This window comes from Lynx rufus, unplaced genomic scaffold (genome assembly GCF_022079265.1).
Source record: "Lynx rufus isolate CCGP_SWC_20201006 ecotype Redwood Valley unplaced genomic scaffold, mLynRuf1.p SCAF_8, whole genome shotgun sequence".
Taxonomy (NCBI): Eukaryota; Metazoa; Chordata; class Mammalia; order Carnivora; family Felidae; genus Lynx; species Lynx rufus.
The window spans coordinates 41,280,108-41,306,603 of NW_025814896.1; the positions used below are offsets into that span (position 1 = coordinate 41,280,108).

The window sequence follows — 26,496 nt, forward strand, 5'->3', positions numbered from 1 at the left end:
TGGGTTGGATAAATAATATGAGCAGGGTCTTGGGTGTAAGACCACATATGTCACCTACCAGAACTAGGAGTAGAATAATCTGATGATAATAGATAATTTAGGGAAGCAAATGGGGAACAGATACAATTTTAAAGTTAAATGAAGCTTAGTTTGGGGGAAATGAATGTATTATTTAGGTAATAGGGATCACATAAGATTTTTGATTCAAGGCTTGTATTTTTAAGAAAACTAGTCTAGCTTAAAAAATACAGGATGAATAAAAAATTGAGTGACCAGGGTTTCAGCAATCAAGGCTGAATGAATTAGGCAGTGACAGGAGCAATAGGAGAAAGGAGTGTAGAGCATCCATGAAGAAAGAATTGATTGGCTTTCATTACTGATTGTATATGGGGTGAAAAAGAAAGAAGGCACTAAGATTGATCCAAGTATTTGATACTTGTTAATTGGGAAAATGAGAGAAAGTTGAATTAATTTTGGAAAATAATGTATTTGCTTTTAGATATGTGTAACTTGAAGTGATTATAGGGCATCCAAATAGAAAGCTTTAGTTAATAGTTGGCATATGGGGAGAGAAATTCAAGAGAGAGGTCAGGAAATCAAGATGTGAGTCATTTATCTTCAGGGAGTAATTAAAAATTTTAAACCAGATGAGTTTATAAGGCAGTGTTTCTCAACTTTATCTTGTATGATTAAACATACTCATTCAATAATAAAAACTTAGGGAGACGCTGATGCAAGTGCTGCTTGCCAGGCACCCTTCTGTTTTTCAGAGATATGGTGGTGAACACCAACAAAGTTCCCATTGTCAAGGAGCAGTCAGCACAGGATTGTTGATTTGCATGATAATATTCGGTTCTATTTGATAGCTATAATGCCTTATCTCTCCAGAAAGTCTATTTGCATGGAAATGAAGAACAGTGGCATTGCTATTAAAATAATCCTAAACCTGCTCTATTTTATTAAGAAAATAAATCATTCACAAACTTTGATAACTTACAAATAATTTACTGGTGATAACCATTGTACCTAGACACCTTGGATGAGAAACTTTTAAGGAGAGGTTAGGCAGAGAGCAAAGTGGCTCAATGCTGAACCTTGGAACTAGATACATGTGGTGGTGGGAAAAGTAGCCAGTAAATTAAATAAATGAGATAGAGAATAAATAGAAATAGGTAAGTAGAGATTAGAGAATTTAGAAGACCAGGAAGAGAGTCAGTTTGGACAGTTCTACTAAAGCTGAGGGAAGAAAAAGGTAAAAGAAGACATGTTCCACAACATTTAATGATATGGATAGATCTAGGGAATAAGAATTGGGGAATTGAAAGCTCCCTGAGGGGCACCTGGGTGGCTCAGTAGGTTAAGCGTCTGACTTTAGCTCAGGTCATGATCTCATGGTTCGTGGGTTCAAGTCCTGCATCAGGCTCCGTGCTGACAGCTCAGAGCCTGGAGACTGCTTTGGATTCTGTGTGTCCCTCTCTCTCTGCCCAACCCCTACTTGCACTCTGTCTCTCTCCCAAAAATAAATAAATATTAAAAAAAAAAAAAGAATGCTAAACTCCAGGAGACCAGGAGTCTTTGCTTTTTTGTTCATTGATGTATTGTAAGCTCCTAGAATAGCATGTGGTACATCTGGTTCAGTAAATACTTGTTACCTAAATGAATGGATGAGTTCATAAATACATTAATTAATTAATTTTTCCCTGAGCCCTCATACTTCTTACATTGCCTGACAAATAGCAGTTTCTTTTTCTATACTTTGCAAATGATTCTGGTAATAATGGCCTGGGTCCTAGACTACAGACAGCAACTGCACTTTGATACTTTGGTGAGGAAGAAACTTTTTCATGATTTATTCTATTTAGTTTGTGAGTGCAAATATTCTGTTTCAAGTTGTATCTGAAAACTTATAGGCCAGCAAATGGTTGGGAGTGGAGAGCATGCATCACTTACAGCTACAGTGATTTTCTATCTCTGACTCATCTGAAAACGCCTTAATTGAGTATTTATTCTTATGCTGCAAGATCCAAAAAATCTTAACTGCCATTAAGCTGTCTACAGAAGCAAAACGAAATGGAGAATTAAGGCAATTATCAGGATGATATGAACCATAGAAAACATGTTTGCCTCAATCTGGATGTTTCTGGAGAACTTATTTTTGACCTAAATTATCTGAGTAACCCCCCCCCCTTCAGTTTCCATTTCATTTTGCACAGATAGATAGTAATTTAGTGTGCAGAGGGAACAGCCCATAATATAGGGAATCAGTGTGAGAAGAAGCTCATCATCCAGGATATGTTTGGCTGTGTCTTCTCTTTTTACTAAATTTTGTTCCCAGAGGAAATAGAAAAAAATATAAAGACTTAATAAGGAATTTTTGAAAATTAACTGATTTATTGAAGATGTGCTTTGACACCTGCGTACCTTTTGATCTTAACTAAAATGACTCTTTAGCTTGAATTTCTTTTAGCTCCTGTTAGGCTGTAACTTTAGATACATCATTAAAAAGCCAGTGAGTAAATAAAACAGGATATTAATCATCATACATTCATTCCTATGCAAATACAGATACAATTGGCAGAAATGTGGGCTGTTTCTAGTGTACATGAAAGCCAACTCTCTAGTGTATGTCAAGTGTGTGGTAATGAGGAATTTGCAGTTGTGTCCATCTGCTGCTCTTTATGAAATGTTTTGTCAGGTCACCTGTATGTATTTTATATCTTCACTCTCTTTTCCTGAGGACATATTTCCCAATAACACTGTTTTTTAACTTTAGAATTAAAAAAAATTTTTTAACGTTTATTTATTTTTGAGTCAGAGGGAGACAGCATGAACGGGGGAGGGTCAGAGAGAGAGGCAGACACAGTATCCAAAATAGGCTCCAGGCTCTGAGCTGTCAACACAGAGCCTGATGCGGGGCTCGAACTCACAGACCGTGAGATTATGACCTGAGCTGAAGTCGGATGCCTAACCAGCTGAGCCACCCAGGCGCCCCTAACTTTAGAATTTGATATTCAAGCTACACCCCCCTACATACACACAGACTTCAGTGGTGAGCAGATGAGGGCTTTAAAAGTTGTTGAAAAGCTGCATCTGGTGAGAAATAGGGCCCTCTCTGGCCAAGCAGACCTGCTTTTCTCAGCACAAGAGCATCTCAGTGGAGCCAGTAACAGAATCAATCCCACAGGGGTCCCAGCTGATGCACCTCAATTATTCATTGACCCCCCAAATGCTATCCTTTGTCTGCTATTTGGCTATAGATTCATTGGAAGATAATAAAATCAACCAGGGAGATGGTAAATTTTCAGGATATGATACAAATAAACATAGAGGTTAAGTCTATTTTGATGCAGCATAGGAAGAAGTGTTACTGAAATGCAAAAATATTCCTTCCCCATGTTTATGCCTCAGCAATAAAGAACTCTTTTTTTTTTTTTCCATTTTGGCCCTTAAGGTCCTACCTGATTTCATTCTAGCCTCCCTTCTGGTCATCTATCGTACCCATCTCCATCATGAGATTTCTTTTTATTTTATTTTATTTATTTTTATTTTCTCCATTATTGAGATATAGTTGACATGTAACACTGTGTAAGTTTAAGGTGTACAATCTATTGATCTGATATATTTACATATTCAAAATGATTAACACTGTAGCATTAGTGAACACTTCCATCACATCACACAATGACCTTTTTTATGTGTGTGATAAAAACATTTAAGATCTCTCTTACCAACTTTCAAGTATATAATACAGTATTCTTAACTATAATCCCTCTGCTGTATATTAGATCACAGAACTTAATCATCTTATAACTAGAATTTTGTATTCTTTGACTCCCATCACCCATTTCCTCGACCCCCTACTTTCTAGTAACCACCACTCTACTCTGTTTCTACAAGTTCAACTGTTTCAGATTCCACATATAAGTGATATCGTATGGTATTTCCCTTGTCTGACTTATTTCACTTAGCATAATGCTCTCAAGGTCCATCCATGTTGTCAAAAATGGCAGGATTTCCTTCTATCTTTTTCCATCCCTCCATTTTCTGTCTGTGCATGTCTGTAAAGCTGAAATAAGACTCTCCCTGTAGGCAGCATATACATTGGTCTTGATTTTTTTTTAATCCATGTAGCCACTCTGTGTCTTTTGATTGGAGAATTTAGTCCATTTACATTTAAAGTAATTGTTGACAGGTAGAGACTTTCCTTTGCCATTGTGTTAATTGCTTTCTGATTGTTTTGTAATTCCTTTGTTTCTTTCATCTCTTGTTCTCTTCCTTTGTAATTTGATGACTTTCCATAATGAAATGCTTAAATTTCTTTCCCATTATCTTTTATGTATTTACTATAAGTTTTGCTTTGTGGTTACTGTGAGGCTATAACACATTATATATTTATGACAGACTATTTTAAGCAGAAAATAATTTAACTTGGAATGTATGCAAAAGCTCTACATTTATACAGCCCTACATGTTTTATATTTTCGATGTCCCAATTTCCATCTTTTTACCTTGTGCATCCATTAACAAATTGCTATAGTTATTTTTAATGCTTTTGTCTTTCAACCCTCATACTGGACTTATAAGTGATGTACCCATCACCATTACAACATTAAAATATTCTGAAATTAACTGTATATTTACATGTCCCAGTGACTTTTATACTTATTTTCTTGTTCTAATTAGCATCCTTTCATTTCAGCTTAAAGAGCTTCATTTAAATTTCTTGTAAGACCAATCTAGTGGTGAGGAGTTTCAACTTGTCCTTGTTTGGAAAACTCTTTATCTTTCCTTCAATTCTGAAGGACAACTTTGTTGGTAGAGTATTCTTGGTGGCAGGTTTTTTTATTTTTCTTTTAGTATTTTAAATATATCAATATATATGTATATATTTCAGTATTTTGAACTCTGGCCTGCAAAGTTTCTGCTGAAAAATCTGCTGATAATCCTATGGCTGTTCCTTTGTACATAACAAGTTGTTTTTCTCTTGCTGATTTTAAGAATCTCTTCTAGTCTTAATCTTCTGACAATTTAATTTTAATGTGTTTCAGTGTGGGTTTCTTTGGATTCTTCTTCTTTTGTTATCTCTAGGCTTCCTGGTTTTTGATACCTGTTTCTTTCCCCAGGTTACAACAGTTCTCAGCCATTATTTCTTGAATAAGTTTTCTGCTCCTTTCTCTCCTCCTTTCAGGACCCTTATGAGTGTATATTGGTCCACTTATGGCATCTCATTAGTTCTATCAGCTATCTTCACTTTTTTTCATTTCTTCTTCACTTGTTGCTCCTCTGATTAGATGAATTCCATTGCTTGTCTGTGAGTTTGTTGGTCCTTTCCTCTGCTTGATCTATTCTGCTGTTGAACCCCTCCAAATTGAAATTTTCAGTTCAATTTTTATATTCTTCAGCTCTGTCATTTCTGTTTGGTACTTTTTAAGATTTTCTGTCTCTTTGTTGAAATTCTCACTTTGTTCATATATTGTTCTCCCGATCTCTATGAGCATCTTTATGACAATTATTTTGAGCTCTCCCTCAGGTAAATAACTTAATTCTATTTAACTAATATTTGTTTCTATAGTTTTATCTTATTGTTTTGTTTGCAACACATTCTTGAATTTTTGTATTATTATCCTTGAATTTTTGTGTTGGTTTCCGTGTATCAGGCAAAATAGCCACCTCTTCCAGTCTTGAAAGAGTGATCTTGTGTTGGAGATGAAGTTTATCTATCAGTCCAGTCTGTGCTCCTTGTTGTCTTTCAAGCTTTTATGATTTTTCAAGCCACACTCTTTGTTCTTAGTGCCTCCCTGTAGTTGAGGATGTGCCAACACCCACCAATTTCCCCAAGAGGAAGGTTGCATTCAGCAGCTAGATGAAGGCTGGTCACAAGTTGGATCTTCAGACAGCAGCTGAGAAAGTATCTAGTTAGACCTCTTCCAGGAAGTAACTGGAAGATGGGCATTTTTGTCTGCTTCCTCTGCACTGATCCCAAATGTATAGCCATGGGGGTAGAAGTGCTTATAAGCCTATTAAAATATTCTTTGTTTTTTATAATCCTATGGGACTGCTGAATGCAAGCTTCTGTGGCTACCAGAGCCTCACAATCCCTCATATAGCAGCCACAAAAACTGGGGCAGTACATATGTGTATAAATTCCTTCCACAGAGATACTAGCAACTTGGAGAGGGAGACAGCAAGGAGGTGTCCATAGGTTTCCCTGGTCTCCAGATATGATGGCAGTCAGCCTCTAGATGTGTGCTAAATTAGAAGCCTGACCATCAGGAAATAGCTTTTGAAGTATGCAAACATGTCCCTTTTAATGAGATGGGTGTTTTGCCTGTTACTTGTGTATTAAGCCATGATGTTACAGCAAGTTAAGAACACTTATTTGTTTGAGACTGTACAGTGGGACTCATGAATGGGAGTCCCGTTGGGTATCAGAACCAGCATTCTGGGGACCTGTCCCTTGGGCAGCAGCTGCAAAAACTAGGGAGCATATATATACAACCTCTTTCCAGGGAGATACTGGCAACTTGAGGCAAGCAGGAGGGAGAAGGTCGGGAAGATGTCCTCTGGATATGTATTAAATTAAAAGCCTGACCCTCAGGCAGCAGCTTCTAATGTATGAAAATAGACTCCATTAAGAGCAAGACAGGGAGATGGACTATTTTTGCCTGCTCCCTCTGTGTTGAGCCCTGGGGTAAGAGCTGCAATGAATTCTCAGGCCCTTTAATAACTGTTTTTTCTTTGCTATAGTCCTGTGGGTCTCATGCATGCTTTCAAAACTAGGTGATTGGAGGACCCATCCCTCAGGTGGGGGTCTTAAAAGTTAAGGCACTATATATGGGTCCTAAACCCTTCACTCTTCAGGGAGAAGATGGGAGTTAGAGATTCCCTTCTGATTATGGCACTGTGCCAGTAGTGGAGTTTATGACAAGATTATGTCTCAGCCTTTCCTATCCATTTCACTGTGGCCTTTTTCTCATTTGCCTGATGTGTAGGAGTCTCCTAGTTAGTTCCTGAATTTCTTTTAGGGAGAATTGTTCCATGTGCAGCTATTCATTCTCTGTGTCAATGGAAGGAGTAGAATTTGGGATTCTCCTATATTATCATCTTTAAAGATGTTCTTAATGGGTTCTCCATCTTGACACTTCTATTAACATTGACTAATTTAATTTCTGATTATTGAAATATCCTTGAGCTTTCCTACCTCCAAGTATCTGTACATATTCTTTCCATTGCTTGGAATTCCCCTACCTGCATTTCTGTTTAAGCAAATCTATTCACACTTCATGGTTCAGCTCAAAACCCATCCCAATAAAGTGTTCCCTTTTACATGGTAATTTTAATTGCTTCCATCTCTGAACTCACATAATATAGCTGCTTTATCCCTTTCCCCCTTCCTTCGTTACTCTTCTGTCTCTTATTTTCCTCTTCTTTATATTTTTTTAATTCTTTTAATTGTGAAATATCACACAAAAAAATAACACAAACATGGAGAAATGGGCAGAAATAATCCCAAATTTATAGTTTGACAATTGTTATAAAGTGAACTCCTTGTAACAATTCTCAAGGAAAAGAACTATAATATTGCCAATACCCAGGAAGCTCCCATGTGTTCTATCCAGTTGACAGCCACTTTCCTTTCTAACAGAGCTAATCCCATTCCCTTTATTGTTTTACTATATTTATGAATCCCTGGGCAATATACTTTAGTTTTTATATCTTTTTGAATCTAATATAATTTCAAATTTTGTATTTTCTACAAAAGAGATTAAAATAAATAATGAACACCCTAAAACACACTCTAAAACACATAGGTATTTGGGGTCTTTTTTTTCCCTACAATATTACAATATTTAGCATATAATTGATAGCTATCACTATTATTATTATTCTTATATCTTTGTGGCACCTGTAGGTACTCCTGAATTGTTAATTAACTTTTGAATTAATAACTTATCAGTTTTAACATCTTGCTTCCTTGAGGAAAATGGTAGTCTCAAATTGTTTGTATAATCCCTATATATTGCCTAGCACAGAATAGGTGCTTATTTTTTTTTCATTTTATTCAGCAATGTTGCTCTGCTATGAAATAATGTAATATAAAACTTAATGAATGATCACACACAAGGAGTATTACTGAATTACTCACTATTACAATAGCCTTTTCTAATTTCTTCATAACACTTGTTACTATTTGAAATTATATTGTTTTATTATTTGTTTAATTGTCTATTTTCTCTATTACCCCAAATAGAATATGAGTTTCTATCCCTAACATTTAGGATATTACCTGTCACAATATAGGTGCTTAATGAATATTTGTTGAATTAAAGAAATAAATGAATTATTGTAGGAATCAAACAGGTAGAGCTTTTTATGACATTGATTTTTTTATTGATGTCTGTCAACTTTAGAACCATATTCATTTCTCAGCTCCTGTATTTCTGAGATATTTATTCTGAACATGGTTAATTCTTTCCCTTATTGAGAATATGAACATTCTCTGAAGGCCAGAGTTTGCTCTGGAGAGGCAACAGGATCAGCTTTTACCTCTGACATGGGTTTAAAATGTTCTTTCTGCAAAATGACAGATGATTACATCTAGAGCATTTTTATTAAATTCAAGCAATAACGTGATTAAGGTACTAATGTTTTCCCATTGTAAAAATAAGGCTTTTATTACTTTGTCATAACATTTGGTATATTCATATTTGAAATAGGCCAGAAAATAACACTTGGTAGCTAAAAACTATGCTCTGAACTCTTCAAGGCTATAAATCATTTGTTTATTGAAGGGTAACACTATTACTATATTGAAGATTTCAAGAATTTTGTGAAATTAAAACTATGTTTTTGAGAACAAGAAAAGAAATACTTCTTGTGTCTAGTTTTTTATCTCATATATTACTTTGATCACCTCCTCAGAATGTCCTAAGGCTCTCCTTAAGAATTACCCATTTGGAAGGTAGTTCTATTCCTTGAGTATGAATTTCTAAGATGTGACAGAAAACTGTATTTTTGGACACTCCACATAAGGACCAAAACACACTGTGGAAGCATTTTTATTTGTCTAGAAATTCTTCCAAATATTCTGAAGGTCTGTGTATGAGAAAGTACTGTGTTATACACGTGGGAGTATTGCAGCCATCTTATCTAGGCAGCTGCTTGTCTTTGTGTTGTGTGTATATGTGAGCATTTTTTTCCAACTGGTGTACATCCAGTGTGCTGTGGAAACAGCACATCATACTAATTGCATGTCTTCCATTTTCATTCCTCTCCAATCGGCAGTAGAGAAGCTGAAGTTTCATTAAGGTCTCATGGGTTTCTCTGGTCCTGGAGCCCAGGATGTCATCTTTCACTTGGGGTATAATTATTCAGTTCAGGCTTTCTCATCTAAGTGGATATAAACAAAAATATTAAATATTTGCATTAGCCCTCTTCAGTTCATCAAAATCTTTGCAAAATATCTAATTTTCAGCACAGCTCTTCCCTGGATGATATCCAAGGTGGTAGACCTTCCTTTCCTGATCCCTCAAGAAGGTATAGACTAGATTCTAAAGCTTTGGGAAGTAAATATCTTCTTATGAAAATTATGGCTATACCTCATCTCTATTGTTAAGCACTTTCTTCTATATAAGATGTCTTTCTGAAGAATGAACTCAAAACAGCTTAGATATAGATACATTTAGTACTTTGAATCCAAGGAAAATATACCATGGTAGAAGGAATTTTTTTCAACTACTTGACTACAGCTGTTTCAGTATTTTTTTAGATTTTTTGGAGATGATGTGGAGAAAAGTTAAGTCTATAGTGTTGTCCCCATGATTAGTTTGAAAAAAATCCCTGGTGCTATCAAGACAAATATGCATCCCTTTAGCTATGATTTCTCTTGAGGCAGCAACAAGTGAAGGATCACACCAATCACAACCACAATGCCCCCCTCAATACACACACACACACACACACACACACACACACACACACACAACACAAAACAGAAACACACACATGGAATCCTATTCCAGTGTGTATAGTTCAGTTACACAACCTGACCAGTCTTACCAACTTCTCCATCAAACAGTAGGACTTTAAAGGTAGGTGATGTGCTCACTGATGCAGTGTGCTCTTTTTCTTTGCATGGTTCCCTCTTGAATGAACAAGCTTTGTTTCTGAGTTAAAACAAACTCAAATGTCATTTATTGCATTAAACTTTATAGCTACCGTGCTGCAGTGGATATTCTATGTTGCCTGGCTCTTCTTGGAAGCTTATCTCATCCATAGTATCTCAGCAAAGCTGTGTTTCCCATGCAATTGTTCCTATTTAATTATAGTGTCCACATTGTACCCTTGAAATGTGTTGAGTCAACCTTAAATGTGGGAGGATAAGCTATGGGAGTAATATGGGTAAGGGAGTGTGTGTTTGTGTATGTGTTTATTCTTACATATACATTCTTTATACATGGGAAATAAATTAATATATTTTTGCGAAACAAGTGAAATTGACCATGTGGAGCTTGAAGCATTTCCTGTGTGATGATAACAGTTTACAAAGACTATGGAATAAGCAAAAACCTCCATGCATCTAACAACTTTCATTTTTAGTTTTTAAAGTAAAAATTGACAAATCCACAATCATTGTGGGATACTTTAGTATCTCCCTCCCCAAATCTGATAGATAAAACAGAAATATGTAAGAAAAGATATGAGTGACTTCTGTAATTGTTACTCAACACATGGAATGAGTGGGATATATCAAATTATTGCACCTATCATAGTGGTATAGATATAATTTGTAATTGATGTTTAAATGCAAAATATTATTTAATCAAAAAGTGAGTGAAATAATCAGCCATGTGCTTTTCTCTGTATGATTCTCAACTAAAGTTTGTTTTTTGTTTCTCTTTTATTTTTTTCTTTTTACATGTAGCCCAAACTCATGCTGTCTTCTGAAAAAAAAAAACAATTTTTTTTAATTTTTAAAAAAAGTAGTTAATTAGCATTTCATAAGTAACTTAATCTAATCCGAGTAGAAATAATGTGTTCAATCTCTTTTTTTAGCACTATTTAAATAGAACTCAACAGATAGGTTGATGCATCAGGCATTATGTATACACTAAAGCATTGGTTTTCAAAGTTAGCCTACATTAGAATCACCTGGAGGGCTTCCTCAAACAAGATTGTTAGGCCCAACCCCAGAGTTTCTGATACAATAAGATAAAGATGGAGTAGAAGAATTTGCATGTTTAACAAGTTACCAGGGGATACGATGCGGTGGTTGGGGACCACACTTTAGAAAACACTGAACTAGAGCACAAACAGCTGTTTATGAAACATAACTCAGTGCTTCAAAGAAGCTTCTTAGCCTTTATATGTTTATATGTTTAAATTAAATTTCTTTCAGATTATCAATATTTGAAGAATCTTTCCCAAAAATGAGAAGTCCATTCAAAATTTAAAGACAGCGTGCACCAATTGGCTAAATAAGAGCATTAGCAATGACATAGTTATTTCCTCCAAGTTTTCCTTTTTTTTAAGATTTCCTTTTTAAGTAATCTCTACACCCAACATGGGGCTCAAACTTACAACCCCAAGATCAGGAGTTGCAGGCTCTACCCCTGAGACCAATAGTCGTATGGTCTACCTACCCTGCACATGATCAAGAGTCATATGCCTACCGACTGAGCCAGCCAGACACCCCTCAATTTTACTTTTTGCTTTTTTTTTTTTTTTACCTTTTGCTTACATCTTCTAACCCTTGAGCCTCAGGGTTTGGAACACCTCAAGTGGTTGAATAAGGCATCTTTAGGAAACTAGCTAGGTTCTGATGAAATGTTAGTCAGTGTTTCTAAAGCATGTGAGCATATAGCTGCTGAGTCATCAGAATATCCCATGATACATTTCAGACATGGGTTGACATAGCAACAGTCCTAAACGTAGCACAAAGCAATGCTTCAAACTGGGACAACAATCTCAAATGCAACAGGGAGGATAACTTTATAATTCAGGATTAAAGAGAACAGTCAGAACATGATCTATAGAGGGATGCTGATTTGATACCTACCAAAATTGAGAAGACTTTACACTTCAGAGTATGATAAACTTTCTCCATCACCTAAAGTCCATTGTGTTTGTGCCACAACATGGTCTACCTTCTGATTCCTCTATAAATGATTCAAAAATCTCCAAAAACAAAATTAGTTCTTTTCCTATATTTTTCTCGTACTTACTTTCATGAATAACATGAAACATTGTACAGTGGCTGTTGACATATCTGTTTCCCATTAAATAAGAAGAACCTTGAGGGCAGAGACACTTATATTTTTGCCTTTGATTATCATACACCTAACATTGTGCCTAAGGATAGATGTGCTTAATAAATAATTGGGAAGTGAAAGTCCTTCACAAGCAAAGATGTCACCTTGGCCATCAGTCGGCACATCATTCCAGCACCAGATAGGATGCCTTATAATGAATTGATAGTTATGAAATTTACTGAAAGAGCACAGCAGGAGCTTAACCCCAATGTGTCACAGTATTAGATCTGTGGGAAAAAAATAAATCCTCAAAGTAGGTATGACCTTATTCCCTGTCAAACCACTCTGAACAGGCAAATAAGACGAACTACTCTTGGTCTAACATGGAATAGATGGTAACTGGGACCACAGGGAGCCACCTCTGTCCCCTTGCCAACATCTCCACATACCATCTCTGCCCTCAGTCTGAGCGGTTTGTGTTGTTGTTCCTTGTTGATTGTTAGCACCACAACCCATGTTGGTGCCATGGGATGCAAATTGCCAGCCCCAACACAAACCCTGTTTCTGAAGAGGCACTTGGTTGGCAGAGTGAAAACAGAGTAACGAGAGATGCCATCTGCATTTCCTACTACATAGCTCAATTAGTTGATTGATTTGTAACACTTTAAAAAACATTTTCTAGGCAAAGCAAATTAGGAGAGTGTTTTATAATGTATTCAGTTTAATTAAAACTGCACTAAGTGGAGTACTTCGCTTCTTGGTTTCAGAAAAAAAATATCACAAGGAAGTCACATACCATATTGATTTTCACCCCCCTCCCCAAACAGGAGTGAAATAACATTGTTAAAGCTATACAAGTGTGCCTCTTTAAAAGGTTTTCTGTAATTAGAAAGTAGAAGATTGGGTAGCAAGGCAAGATGTTAAGATACCTGCATGAAAGTCATGGGCGATGGGGGTGGGGGAGCTGGTAACATGCTCCAAATTTGAATAACCAACAACACCTGCTCCGTGTTACATGCAAAAATTCTTTTATCATCTGAAGGGGAAAAGAAAATCTGCAATGTTCCAGATCAATTCAAAGGCTTAATTGAACAAGTTGAACATACATGCACGTCTTTACTAATAACGTGAATGCAGAAACAACTTCCCAGTATGAGACTTTTCAAGTTTGGATAAATTTAGCTGTTCATCCAGCTCCCCTCCTCACATCTCAGATTGTCCCTACCAGACTGCTTCCCCCACATTCCTGCTGCCTGTCACATCACCAAATGTAAGAGGGCTTCCAAATTGTTAGTCGTCTGATGAAACCCTCAAATTATTGGAGACGTTCGCATCGGTAATTATGATTTATTTAAAAGCACTTTGTTTGCATTGCTCTTGTCTCAGTTTCTTTAAAGCCAATTACTGAGAAATTCATTGGATTGTTTTGATTTTTGAAATCATTTGGAACTTCAGAACACATCCCTTTGCATAATTTTTTGAAAGTAAAACCAAAACAAAACGATAAAAGGAGCACCCTCCAGAATTTGTCTATTTCACGTCTTCAGAACTTCTGTAGCATGCTAGTAAGCAGTTAAAGTAGGAGGAACAGTATAGTTCTTTTTCAGTAGAAGGAGGGACCAAAGTAGACAAACTGAATCAACTGTTTGAGCTCCCATTACATTTGGCTAAATCGGTAATACTTAAGTGGGGCAACGATTTTCCTAGTTTTGTTGGACTTCTGTTCCTGCCTAGAAGATACCTAGAGGATGCTGGCAATAATACTGTCTGCATATCATAGAATATTCTTTTTCTTGTTACTACTATTTTATGATACTTCATTATTTAAATCATCTTAGAAGGACCAAAAAGTGACCAGTGATAACAAATACTACCATCTATTCTAGGTAATAACCTCAGAATGAGGTCCTGACTTGTCATCTATAGTCCTTCCCAAACTATACATACAAAGGGCCTCAAAATAATGCCTTAGGCTTGTCCATTCACTTTTTTTATAAGCAGTGGTGGAAATTAAGAAAAAGAGACAATGGCCACCAGTTTCTTAGGCTACACAGTTGCTTAGAAAATATTGTGAGCAAATACTTGTTGGTGTTAATTTCTTAAGATTGATAATATTCTGTATAAACTACCGGCAGCTCATCTCCAAATGTACTCCATTGGGTAGTACCTCAAAAAGGCATTTTGGACTAACACATCCATGTGACTCTATTTTTTTAAAGCCTATTTATTTATTTTGAGAGAGAGAGAGAGAGCACAAGCAGGGGAAGGGCAGAGAGAGAGGGAGAGAGAGAACCTAACCCTAAGCAGGCTTCACACAGCACAGAACCTGACACAGGGTTCTATCTCACGAGATGTGACATTATGACCTGAGCCTAGATCACGAGTCAGACATTCAATCGACTGAGCCACCCTGTCGCCCCTATGTGATTCTATTTTTAAGAAGACTCCATAGTCATAGTACCTTTCCAAAAACAAAGATGCTAAAAGATACCTCTGTGGGAACCCACTGTTTCCATAAAGTATGGTTTCATTAAATATACCATGAATCTAAGCCAAAAAAACAAGAAAGACAATACCACACTTCCAATTTTAGATATTACTAATGGGACTAGAAATAAAAATAATTGCTATTTAATTACAGAAATGTGTACTCTGATGCACAAATGCCTGATAGAGGATAATGACATTGGACACCGAAAATGTTCCGTGGCTGCTGGGAACATTTGACAATAATTTACATGTTTAATTGAGTTGCTGTGAAAGGCTCATTGCGCAATTACATGTTCACTTAGGTGCTCAAATAGATACTGAAAATACCTATGTTTCACTTGTACCTATGGCCCAAATGGCTGCTGCAAAAAATGTTTCCATTTACTTATGTGGGGGACTCTACATGTGATTGCACTTTACTGTGTGTTTAAAATGCCTTCTGCCCTTAGGTTTGATGGCTCAGTCTTGCTCTGAGCAATGTTGCAATACAGACTATTTATGGAACAATATTGCCCTCTGGCAGTGAGGCAGCCATTGGTTTTAATAACTGTTTTATGTCATTTTGACAGCTTTTAAACTAGTCACACCCAGCAGTTTAGGCCAGAAGGGAAACATCAACCAACGCCTGCAGGAGTTTTGTATTACAAAACCTGTATGTGTATTTATATTAGGAAAATGCTACAACTCTTTCTTTAAAGAAAAGCTGCATCCCCAAGAGGCCGACTGAATTTTTGCCACGTAAAGCTTAGAGAAGTGCAAATAATCACGACAATATTGAGCTCAAAGTACCAGCAGAGAACAGAATCACTCTCCCTTCCAGAGATTTGTGAGCTGGAGCTCCATGGAGACCGAGACTGTAAGCCAATCGCAGACCTCCCTCCTGTAGTGCATGTTGGGATACTCATGGGATCAACAAAGAACCACCGGGTTGTATCAGATCTTTTGAATCGAATCATCTTGAGGAGTGTCTGGGCTTTGTAGAAACAACCCAGAGCAGCTCACAGAAGCTAGAGAATTCCTGGAGGGTATCTCAGCTGCTTCTCAACTACTTTCTCAAAGTGAGTACCTCAAAAGAGCCAGGTGGGCTTTACCAGCTGGGCTGAAATGACAGGGAGGGAGGGCTCTGCTATGTTTAGAAGCACAGCTTCCAGACATCCAAGACAGGCACAGTTCTGTAAGCACCATCCTTTTCCAGCCCAGTGGCCATGGCTGAAAGCATTTCTGGATCGCAGAAGGCAGCTCCGATCTCATCTCCATTGTTGGATCTGAAAAACAAGGCCTTGGAAGAAGACCCCAAGCATCTGTCCTTACTCACATAAACAGGCTTCCAGTTATAGAACAGGTCATCCATCTGTGGGGGCCGAGTGCAGAGAGAGGGACCAGAAGGCTCCTCAGAAGAAAGAGTACATAAAAGTAGCATTTCATGCTTTTACTTCAGATATGCACACAGGATTGCCTTCCGGAAAAATGCCTGGAAACACTCTGCACACTGATTTTCAGCTATTATTTCCTGAATGGACACAGACACCAAGATTAAGAAGGGACCATTCTTGCAATTAGAATTCAATACTGCAGAAACTAAAGATCTGTAAATTAAGATAAGAAATTAGAAAAAAAACAAGAAGGATTATTACTACATAGAGAGAAAACAAAGATGACAAATTCAGAAAACTGAGTCTAAATAAAGCCTAGAAAGGAATTTGAGGCTCTTTCTGCATACACTGAGACAATCAAAAGTCAATAACATTAACTATTATGTATAATCATTTAGATTAAAATTTTGATTTTTTTTTCTGAATTGTCCTATTTTAAAAAATTAGTTAAATCATTGCTATTCAAAGTACAACCTCGGTGGAAAAGGAGTAGGTGTAGCTCCGTGGAAAATTAAAACAATTACTTTAACTGTTTGAGAAATAAACCAAAATAGCTTCAATTATGCTCAATTGAGAAAAAAAGGTTTGTTTGCATCTATTTTAGCTGACTCAAGGATATGTGTAACATGTACATCTATATCTTATGGGTAAAATGCCAGGAGAGCATCAGGAGTGTCATTGAACATAAAACAAATTAAATGAGGAGAGAGGGTTGGGTGTAGTCTAGTGACGTTATGTTTCTAAACACATCCAACAGAGAAAAAGCCAGGGAGCTGTTGCCAGAGCAGGTACTGGCCCCCGCCAACCATTCAACCAGTGATCCTTCCAAGCAACCCATTTTCCAAATTAGCTTCCAAATTATTTCAAAAGAAACTGACTCCAACAGCAAAGCAACTCCTTTTCCTTAGTAAATGACTTCAGGAAGATTTTTGGTTTTCTCTTCTGTGTGTCCTGTTCCAAAGCTCTCCTCAAAAGTCTCTGCCTAAACACTACATTTCACTTCACAGAGGTTCTCCTTTAAAGAGCTGTGTGGGCCAGGAATGGGTCTATAATTTTCATTTAGTTCTGTTGGGTTTCCTTTGGTGGACAGAAATGACACAATTCACATCTGGAAGCATAATTTAAGGAATAAATAGAGTATGCCAAATGCAACAGAATTAAACACCCAGCTATTTCTAGGCGATAATAATGGTAATAATAAAAATAACAAGGATAGTTTGTCATTGGTTCTTAGAAGATTATGAAGGATTAACAACTATTCATAAATTATGTCTTGGGACATCCGGGTTGCTCAGTAGGTTAAGTGTCCAACTTCCACTTAGGTCGTGATCACACAGTTCATGGGTTCGAGCATCACGTCGAGCTCTGTGCTGACAGCTCCAAGCCTGGAGCCTGCTTCGGATTCTGTGTCTCCTTCTCTCTCTGCCCCTATCCCACTTGCCCTTTGTCTCTCAAAAATGAATAAACGTTAAAGAAAAAAAGGTTTAAAAAATTGTGTCTTTTAATAATCACAGAATTCCTGTGTGGTGAAGGTCGTTGTTTCCAGTTTACTCATGTGGAGAATAAGGACAAGAGAGGTTATATTGATTGCTTAAGGGCCAGGGCTAGTGAGGATTTGAACTCAAGTCTGTCTATCCCCAAATCTATTTTTTATGACCTCATACTACTTTTGTTTGTCTAAATTAAAAGAAGAATAGGTGGTCTGTAGTAGATGGCATTATTGACCGTGATTCTTAAACCTCCCTGTGCCCACACTCTTTGCCATGTGACTTTGGAGCTCCTCCCACTACAGAAGCAGAGTCTATTTCCTCCAGTCTACCCCTTTGATCTTGGGTTTGGCCATTTGACTTGCTTTGGCCAATACAGTGAGGCAGAGGTGACATCACACTAGTAGCTCTTGGGCCAGGCTTTCATTGACCTTGATCCACCTGCCTGTCCTCTAGCACCTTCTCATGGCTATGAGAAGAGCATGCCCTGCTAGCTTGCTGGTCCCAGGAGAAGTACAAGGGAGATGCGGGACAGAGCTGCTCTGGTTGACCTGCTAATCAACCTCAGATGATCCAGAGATGCATGAACGCTAATAATGATCATTGCCATTTGAGTTTTGGGGTGTTTTTAATAATTACAGTGGCAACAGATACCCTCTATTTGGTCAGTTTTGAAGAGTGTGTGCTAAATGAATGGGTGTGCATGCCTGCCCACACACACACCTATACACACACCTAGTTGAGTATGAGTCTTGCTGTCTTAAACTCAGATAACCACTTAGTGCAAATCAATTTATTATTATCAAAGAAGATGAAGTTTTAGTATTATTTTTCTTTAGAAAACTGTAACCATTCCATTTCCTTTTTGGTCCCCCCATTAAAAGCCAAGGAGATGTTTTAAGATAGCTTAGCAGCTTAGCTCTGGCTTTGGTCTTTGGTGGATTTTACCTGATAACTGACACTTAACAGGACCCTCTTTGCACAACTGACATATCTCAGTAAGAGGGAGGCATCTTGACCCCCGCAGGGCAGTGACAGTTCAGTGCTCTCTGCTGAATCCCATCCTGGTTGTTCTCAGATGTAGGACTACCTGAGGTGGTTTTGACTTTGAACAAGATCAGCAGTGATGAGTGAATGTGAATTGGGAAGTAGCTTTGCAACATCAAAGTCTGCCATCAAGTGGTATCATGTCATTCTATGATATAAGACACCAGACAAAGGCAAAAAGCAGAAAGAAGTGCACATAGATACATTCGCACACGCACATGCACACACACACACACACACACACACATACACATACACATTTCACAAGGCATTTGAAGCTGTTCTCAGATTGTGATTAGATCAGAGTCATTTCTTTGTAACTTTGGCTTTTGGTATATTGACCTATCTGGACTTGCAATGAATATTTGATACAGTCAAAGCTTCATTCTTAGACTATGACTAAGTCTATAAGATGAAGTGGAGAACTGGCTTAATTTTGACAGAAAACAGATCCAAACATTCTGTTTAGCAGAGTTTATGTTATTCCCACTGAGAAAAATAAATTTGGGTCAGTTGTTACAAACAAATACAAGCTGATGCATTCAAAGGCTATGTAGTTTTATGGCCAATGGATTCATTTGAAGTAATGTTTCCTTTTATAATTTATTAATAAAAATGTACACATTACAAGAGTTGGTAATCTGTGACATATGCCCTAATTTGCTAATATTGAAATGGGAAATAAACATACTTGTATTTGATTTGGGCTAGATTTTTAGCAAGATTTATGTGATTTCACTGACATATTGAAGAGTTTCCTTTGTAAATGGGAAGGTTCCAGGGTTTAGAAGAAGATATGCCTTGGTGGTTTTGGGGGAGAACATACAGGAGATGTTGTCTCTAGAAGAGAGGCTGGAAGCAGTCAACCAGTTGAAACAAAGGCTTCCTTCCATTGCACAGAAGACAAAAGAATGATTAAGAGAAGGCTGACGTCTTCTCAAAAATAAATAAAGATTAAAATTTTTTTTAAAAAGAAAAGTCTGACTGTGCCGTGTGCATCATTGCCATTTTTGCCCTGTCAAACTTGCGACCCAATTAGAGTCTAGTATTTATGACCCATTTCGAAGTTTTTCTCTTCTGCGTTTTGTTAATTTTTTTTCTGTGATACTGACCTGGTCAGGATGAACACATGAAATTACTAACAAATCCTGATTCAGTTGACTGTTATTTGAATATTTGTTCTGTATTAATCTTTCAAAACCATGTTGAAATCCATAGTTCTCTTAAGCTGCTGATGGGTTTCCCCAGTTTCTCTCTTTCCCCCAACATTTGCTTCTAACACAGCCTTCAGAGAGATTTTTTAAGCACACGTTATATTAATTCCTTGCTCAGAACCCTTCAATGGGTTCCTACTACCCTCTGAGTAAAATCTAAATGTCACATCTCAGCGTACAATGACCTTTAAGATTTAGTCCCTTCTAATCTCACCATTGTTTTTTTCCTCCTGCTCTCTGCTCTGTTCACTCTACCCATGGTGACCTTCCTGCTATTCCCCAAACATCCCATGTTTGTTCCCCACTCTGAGCTTTTCACTTGCTGTTCCCTCTGCCTGGAATATCCCCATGCCCATCCTACCAGATCTTCACTGGCTTGTGTTCTCATTTCTTTCAGATTTTTTTTCTCCAATGTCACTCCTCAAAGAGATATTCTCTAGCTACTTGATCTAACATGGCCCATCACTCATTATGGGTTCTTACTATTGACCTTCATTGCAGTGCAATTGGCCACCCCTGACAGCTGGGTGCTTATCTCTAGGAGGGTGATTCTGGATGCAGTTGCTAGCTTTTAACACTTATTATCTTTTCAAAAGCAGAGAAAAGGGCTTCTCCTGCTAGTTCAAACACTGAGCTCAGGGCTCTGTTCTTTCCTGCTCAAATTATTATTCTACTAACACTGTTCTGTCTTCTCATGTCTATAACAATTCAACATATGGACCAATGTGGCTTCCACATTATACTGATGACTCACCTATTTACCAATGATGTATGCCTTAATTTGCATTACAGACCCTCATTATAGCAGAGTGCATTGTATAAGTTTGTAAATGTAGGGAAAATGCCTCAGACCAACTGGAAGGATGCATGCAAATTGATTACAGTAAGAAGGGAGATTTTTTCAATTCATTTTTCCTCCCATTACTCTTCACATACTGTTTGCATATATTTGTGTGTTTCTTGTGTTAAAGAGAGTAAACCAAAAGCTAGTGAGGCCCAAAAATGAAATAGAGTGAACATGTTCACAAAAGCAAGGAAGAAATATGACAAGAGATAGACATTTCACAGATATACACATACGTGTGCGGGTAGGTAGGTAGGTAGGTAGAGCTCCTCCTTGGCATGACTTCATTCAATATTCCTTTCATGTTGCAGTGACAATGTATACTTTTTATACTTTCAAGAAAAGCAGGTATAATACAATGCACATACTTGTATTTTTGGCATCCTTTCATGGAACCATAAAATATTCAGGAACAAGAGGGGACAGACAGAGAGAGACACTAAAGGTAGAAAGTGGAAAAAGAAAATAAACATCACTCTTCTTCCTCCATTTAAAAACAACCCTGGGAATATTGGTGTATTTCTTTTTTGTCTTTCATTTGCCAGTTGTGTTTCCTCCCAGTAAAGCATGTTTTTCAGTGCCAGTCTCCTCACTGATTTCACAGATTCAGAGAGTTTGTCTAATTTTTTGTACTGCCTGGAAATCCCCAAAGTGCTATCTCACATTCCTCTCTAGAGACTTCTAAAATCTTTATGTTCTCTTTGGCAATTTCTAAGGACACTTCTGACCTGGAGATTTATTCTGAGAACCAAGGCTCTGGCCATCACAAGCCATGTCTATCAGCATCCTTTCTTCTTAGGGTTTCTGCTTCACTGTTTTAAGTCTTAGCATGCTTTCTTCAGAATAGGAACAAACTGATCTTTTATTACTTAGGTAATTGTGATAATGGGCAATTACAACAATCCTTTCTTACTTGAGACACAGTAACAGTTACCTTTTGCTACATAACAAACCACCCAATATATGTAATGACTTAAAAAACAGATATTTACATCTCATGATTCAGATCCAGAGGTCTCTCAGCATGATGCCTCCACCTCCAGCTGCCTACTCCATGCTTGTTCCCGTTGTAGCAAAAGGGATCCAAAGAGCGAGAGAGGACAAACCCCAGTAAGCAAGCCCCTGATTTCCAGTCTTTGATTATGTCATTTGCTACTGTCCCACTGACCAAGCCAAATTGTATGTCCAAGCCTACATTTAAGGAAGGAGCCCATCCACATAGTCATGGGAAGAACTACAAAGAATTTGTATGTACTTTTGAAATCAACCACAGACACCAAAAATGACAGGGTGACTTGGTCTCTTTTCTAAAGGTTAGTAGGTAGCACAAAATGCATACTTTCTCTAGACAATCTGTAATTACATTTTATATGTCCTCTTCCTCCCTTTATCAAACCTTGTATAGATCAGTTTCGGGAGGAATAGAAGAGCCCTTGTGGTGTACCACATTCTGAGAATACTGGTGACAATTTTTTCAACCCAGGACCTTGTTTCAGGTTGCGGTCTGGACACTGCGCGATCTAGGAGGTGCTGTCCAGACCATATTCATAGTAATACGGTATATTTATTACAAAAATTTCTTAGCAGATATAGTTATATTTCTGGAGGGAGGAACATTTTTTTTCTACCTCTTACAGAAGTGACTTTTTGGCTTGTGACTTATGCTGACAAGCCCATCTTTCTTCCAAATGAAGAGACTTGTTACCATGAATGGCAAAGAAGTCACGATTTGCATAGATTATCTTTAGCTGCTCCTTTCTCCTACCCTGAAGTGCTTGTCTTCTTCTGATTCCTAAAGCACAAGTCACCCTAGTCTTAATTGCTGTAGATTGCATTTATTTTATTCATATTTACAGGCCAAAAATTTCAGAAAATTTTTAATTTTTTTTTTAATTTATTATTGAGAGAGAGAGAGAGAGAGCGTGCGCATTAGCAGCAGAGGGGCAGAGAGAGAGGGAGACACAGAATCAGAAGCAAAATAAACTATTTTTAAATTTAAATGTTTTCTGTATATTTTGTATGTAAATATATTTTTATATATTCTGTATTTTGTATTTTGTAACATATATATATAAAAAATAAAATATAAAAAATATAAAATAAAATAATAAAAATGTCATAGTGTTGTGTGTCAAAACTGGAAGCCTTAGGTGTAGGTTGGAGATCTGGGATGTACTACAATCAACTAAGCATGTTCAGTGTGCTTCTATTTCCTGGAAGTTTAATGCTGCATGTTGTAGCTCATATGAAAAAGCCAGCTGTATATTTTAATACACTATGTTCTATTCTAATATAAAAACACTTCATTATTGGGGCTTTTAATTCTGCATTTGTACCATTTATTCCAAAACATTTATTGGTACTGAGAATCCTTTCAGAAGATTTTACAGTCCTTCGTTTTTATCCAATTGACAAATTCCATTCTAGCAACTTTGGAATCTTTGACATAACATCACAGTGCAATTGTTGGATTAGGAAGAAGTGCAGATAACTTTATAGTTTATTTCTATGTTAACCAAGATTTTCCATCCTTGGAAATAGGTAACATGAAGCATACACACACACACACACACACACACACACACACACAGACACACACACATATATATACACACATATATATTTATATATTTATATACATATATATATGTGTGTGTGTATATATATATATATATATATATATATATATATAAACCTGTACCTTAACTTAGAATTACCTATGGTATTAGGGTGGATTGCAAAAAGAAAATGAAGCAATAGACAGGAAATAAATGGGTATGTGAGTGTGTGTGTATGCAGCATTACAGTCATTACAAAAACTAACTCTGAGCCTCTATGTTGACTTCCTTTGACAGAGTCTAAAGGATTCTAAAATTTCTATCTGAGTGGGGTAAGAAGCAAGTAAAGTCAGAAGAGGTTTAAGTTCAATCTCATCCTGAGAAGGTGTTGGTTGAAAATTAAAAATACACTTATCATTCAATGATAACTGACTCAAATTTCTTAAAATATTAAAATTCCCAAGTGGGCACACATGCATGTGCATACATGCACACACACACACACACACACACACGCAAAGAGATGTTTTGTTTTTGCATTTGAAGAAAGTGAATGGTAGGTTTATCTTGCCCACAAGTAAAATAATGCAAAATAATGCTGTATAACAAACTATCCTAAAACTCACTGGCTTATAGCAATAAGTATTTATTTATTTATTTATTTATTTATTTAATTCAGGTTGTTTAGAGCATCTGTGCCTCAGGCTTGGTCACTTGACCTTGGTTGGCTTCAGGCTACAGTCCTGAAGGAAGGGCTCAGTTCTACTCTATCCATGCCTCTTACTCTAAGGCTCAAGACAAAAGGCAGCAACTTGTCCTGGAACATACTCTTCTGGCAAATAAACATGGAGCTGAGCCAAATACCCAAGCATATTTAAGGTTTCTGCTCATGTCACATCTGTTGACAGTTTTTTGACCAAAGCAAGTCTTATGCTCAAACTCCAAGTCAATGAGGTATAAAAATGTATTCTGTCCACGAGGGCATGAGAAGTGCCATAAATATTTACAGAATAATAATCCACTGTTTCACGTTCACCTAAAAAATATAAACTGAAATGCTTATAGATACTGGCAGGGACCATTTGAGTCTAGGTGGGGAATGAAGCAAACAGCCTAGGGAAGACACCATCAGAAAAACATGGCAGAAACAGCTTCAAGGATTATTACTTTGCAGGAATTCCCAGGGAATTTCTGCCAAATATTTGATTTTTAGAAGGAGGACATAGAAATTCAGTATCTTATGTTAAAACGTTTTGTTTTTAAATGTTGGAAAGCAGCTTACTTTTGAAAAGTTATGTTTGAGCCAAACAAAACATGCCTGCAGACCAGATATAATTTGAAGTCTGCCATTTTCAACCTTTGACCAGAAGTCTCTTTAGATTACCAATATGCAACCCTACAATTACACATTTAAGAAAGTTTTAGAATCTTTCCTTTGTGTTCAACAACAGCAAGGCCTTCATTTCACTTTACCGCAGGCAGGGTTAACATTGGTCAGATTCTTTGGCCTAATTCCTCTGTAGGTGTTTTCTAAAAATAAAAATAAAATTAAAAACGTGCATATATAATGGTACACTGTTACAGTGCTAGAGAGGTACATAGTTTACACAGTGCTTTTAAGTACTGCGTTGATTTAACACTCACAGCAAATGGTGCTATTATCATTGTGTAGATGAGAAAACCAGCTAAGAAAGATGATATGATTTTCCCAAGGTCATAGGATTAAGGTCATGGCAGACGTAAGATTCTAGGTCATTTAGCTCTTTCTCAAATGGTGAGGAAGTTAGAAAATCACAGATCTACAGAACACTAAAGCTATTTTGACTATTGGCCTAATTTGATTCTAATATTTAATATGTAGTAGAGTGACATGTTCTAATATCTTCCATTTTAGACATTCAAATCCTTTCTCTGATGGAAAGCTAGTGAAAGCCCTATAAGATAATCATGATGTTGCCATTATCCTGTTTTGCACTCTCAGTTACTTGTGTCTTTACTCTCAGCTCTTGTGTCTTTAAACCTCATTCCCATCAGATGATTAGATAATGATTATCTTGTCTAGAAATAATTGGTTTTGTTTTGTGGTTCCACTTGACCCCTAGTGACATGATGCAGTTTAAGAATGTCACAGATGTTAAACGGTAAAGTGGAGAATGCTATTTTTTTTAATCAGAGAGATATGGTGTTTCAGTGTCTAGTACATGTTCCTAAAAATGAGGGAACAGAGATTGATTTTGCCACAAATCAGCTGTGTGATTTTCAGCTATGACCTCTCATTTTCCTCTCTGGATTCTCTAAGCAAAAGTAAGATCATGCAAAAACAGTGAGAGTTCTTTGGAAAAATGCAGTTTTAATCCAAGTTCATGTTACTAATTAATTAATCAATCAGAGGGGTGCCTGGGTGGCTTAGTCGGTTGGGCGGCCGACTTCGGCTCAGGTCATGATCTCGCGGTCCGTGAGTTCGAGCCCCGCGTCGGGCTCTGTGCTGACAGCTCAGAGCCTGGTGCCTGTTTCGGATTCTGTGTCTCCCTCTCTCTGACCCTCCCCCATTCATGCTCTCTCTCTCTATCTCAAAAATAAATAAAAAAAAAACGTTAAAAATTAAAAAAAAAATTAATCAGATCAATTCCCTGTTAACTCATTCCAACAGTAAAAGCTCTGTTGGCCGATTATATTACAGTAATTTATTTTCATATTTAATAGAACAGTGCAGCATTTCAATCACAGATTGATAACCTAAGAATTATAAAGTTCAAACAGTATACAAGTGTTGTTTTTTTTTTCTTCCTCTGAAGATTGCTGATAACAGATATCCTTTTAGGAGGTGCTGACTCTGTCCCCCAAATGATGAGTAATACAAAATAGTGACTAGATGTTATGAACAGTATTGCACTTGAGAGAAGTCACCATCATTCCCAAAGCAAAGTTCACAAAATAAGTAAGAAGAAGATGGAGAGACGCAGTTCCCATTTAATTTCCTTTGCCAGTATTTTGCTGCTGTTTTGTTTTTAATATCTCCCTTGAAGCAGAGAGTCAAATGCCTTCCATCAAAGGAAAGCAATAGTGATATCCATTTTGCAAATAGTAAAATCTGTGTGATTGCATGGCTGCTAAAAAGGAAAATATTTTCTCTCTTTCTTTCTTCCTGTGTTTCTTTCCTATAATAAAATAGGTTCCTTTGGAGGTCAAAGGATTCTGCTATTTCTCTTTGCATGCTCTAAGACAGTTGTAA

At 37.0% G+C, this 26,496-nt stretch overlaps 1 protein-coding gene across 1 annotated transcript in view; it reads left to right on the forward strand.

The window, feature by feature from the left end:
- MACROD2 (mono-ADP ribosylhydrolase 2) overlaps positions 1-26,496 on the forward strand; it is a 2,039,958-nt gene that overhangs the window by 1,768,676 nt on the left and 244,786 nt on the right. The window lies entirely within an intron of this gene.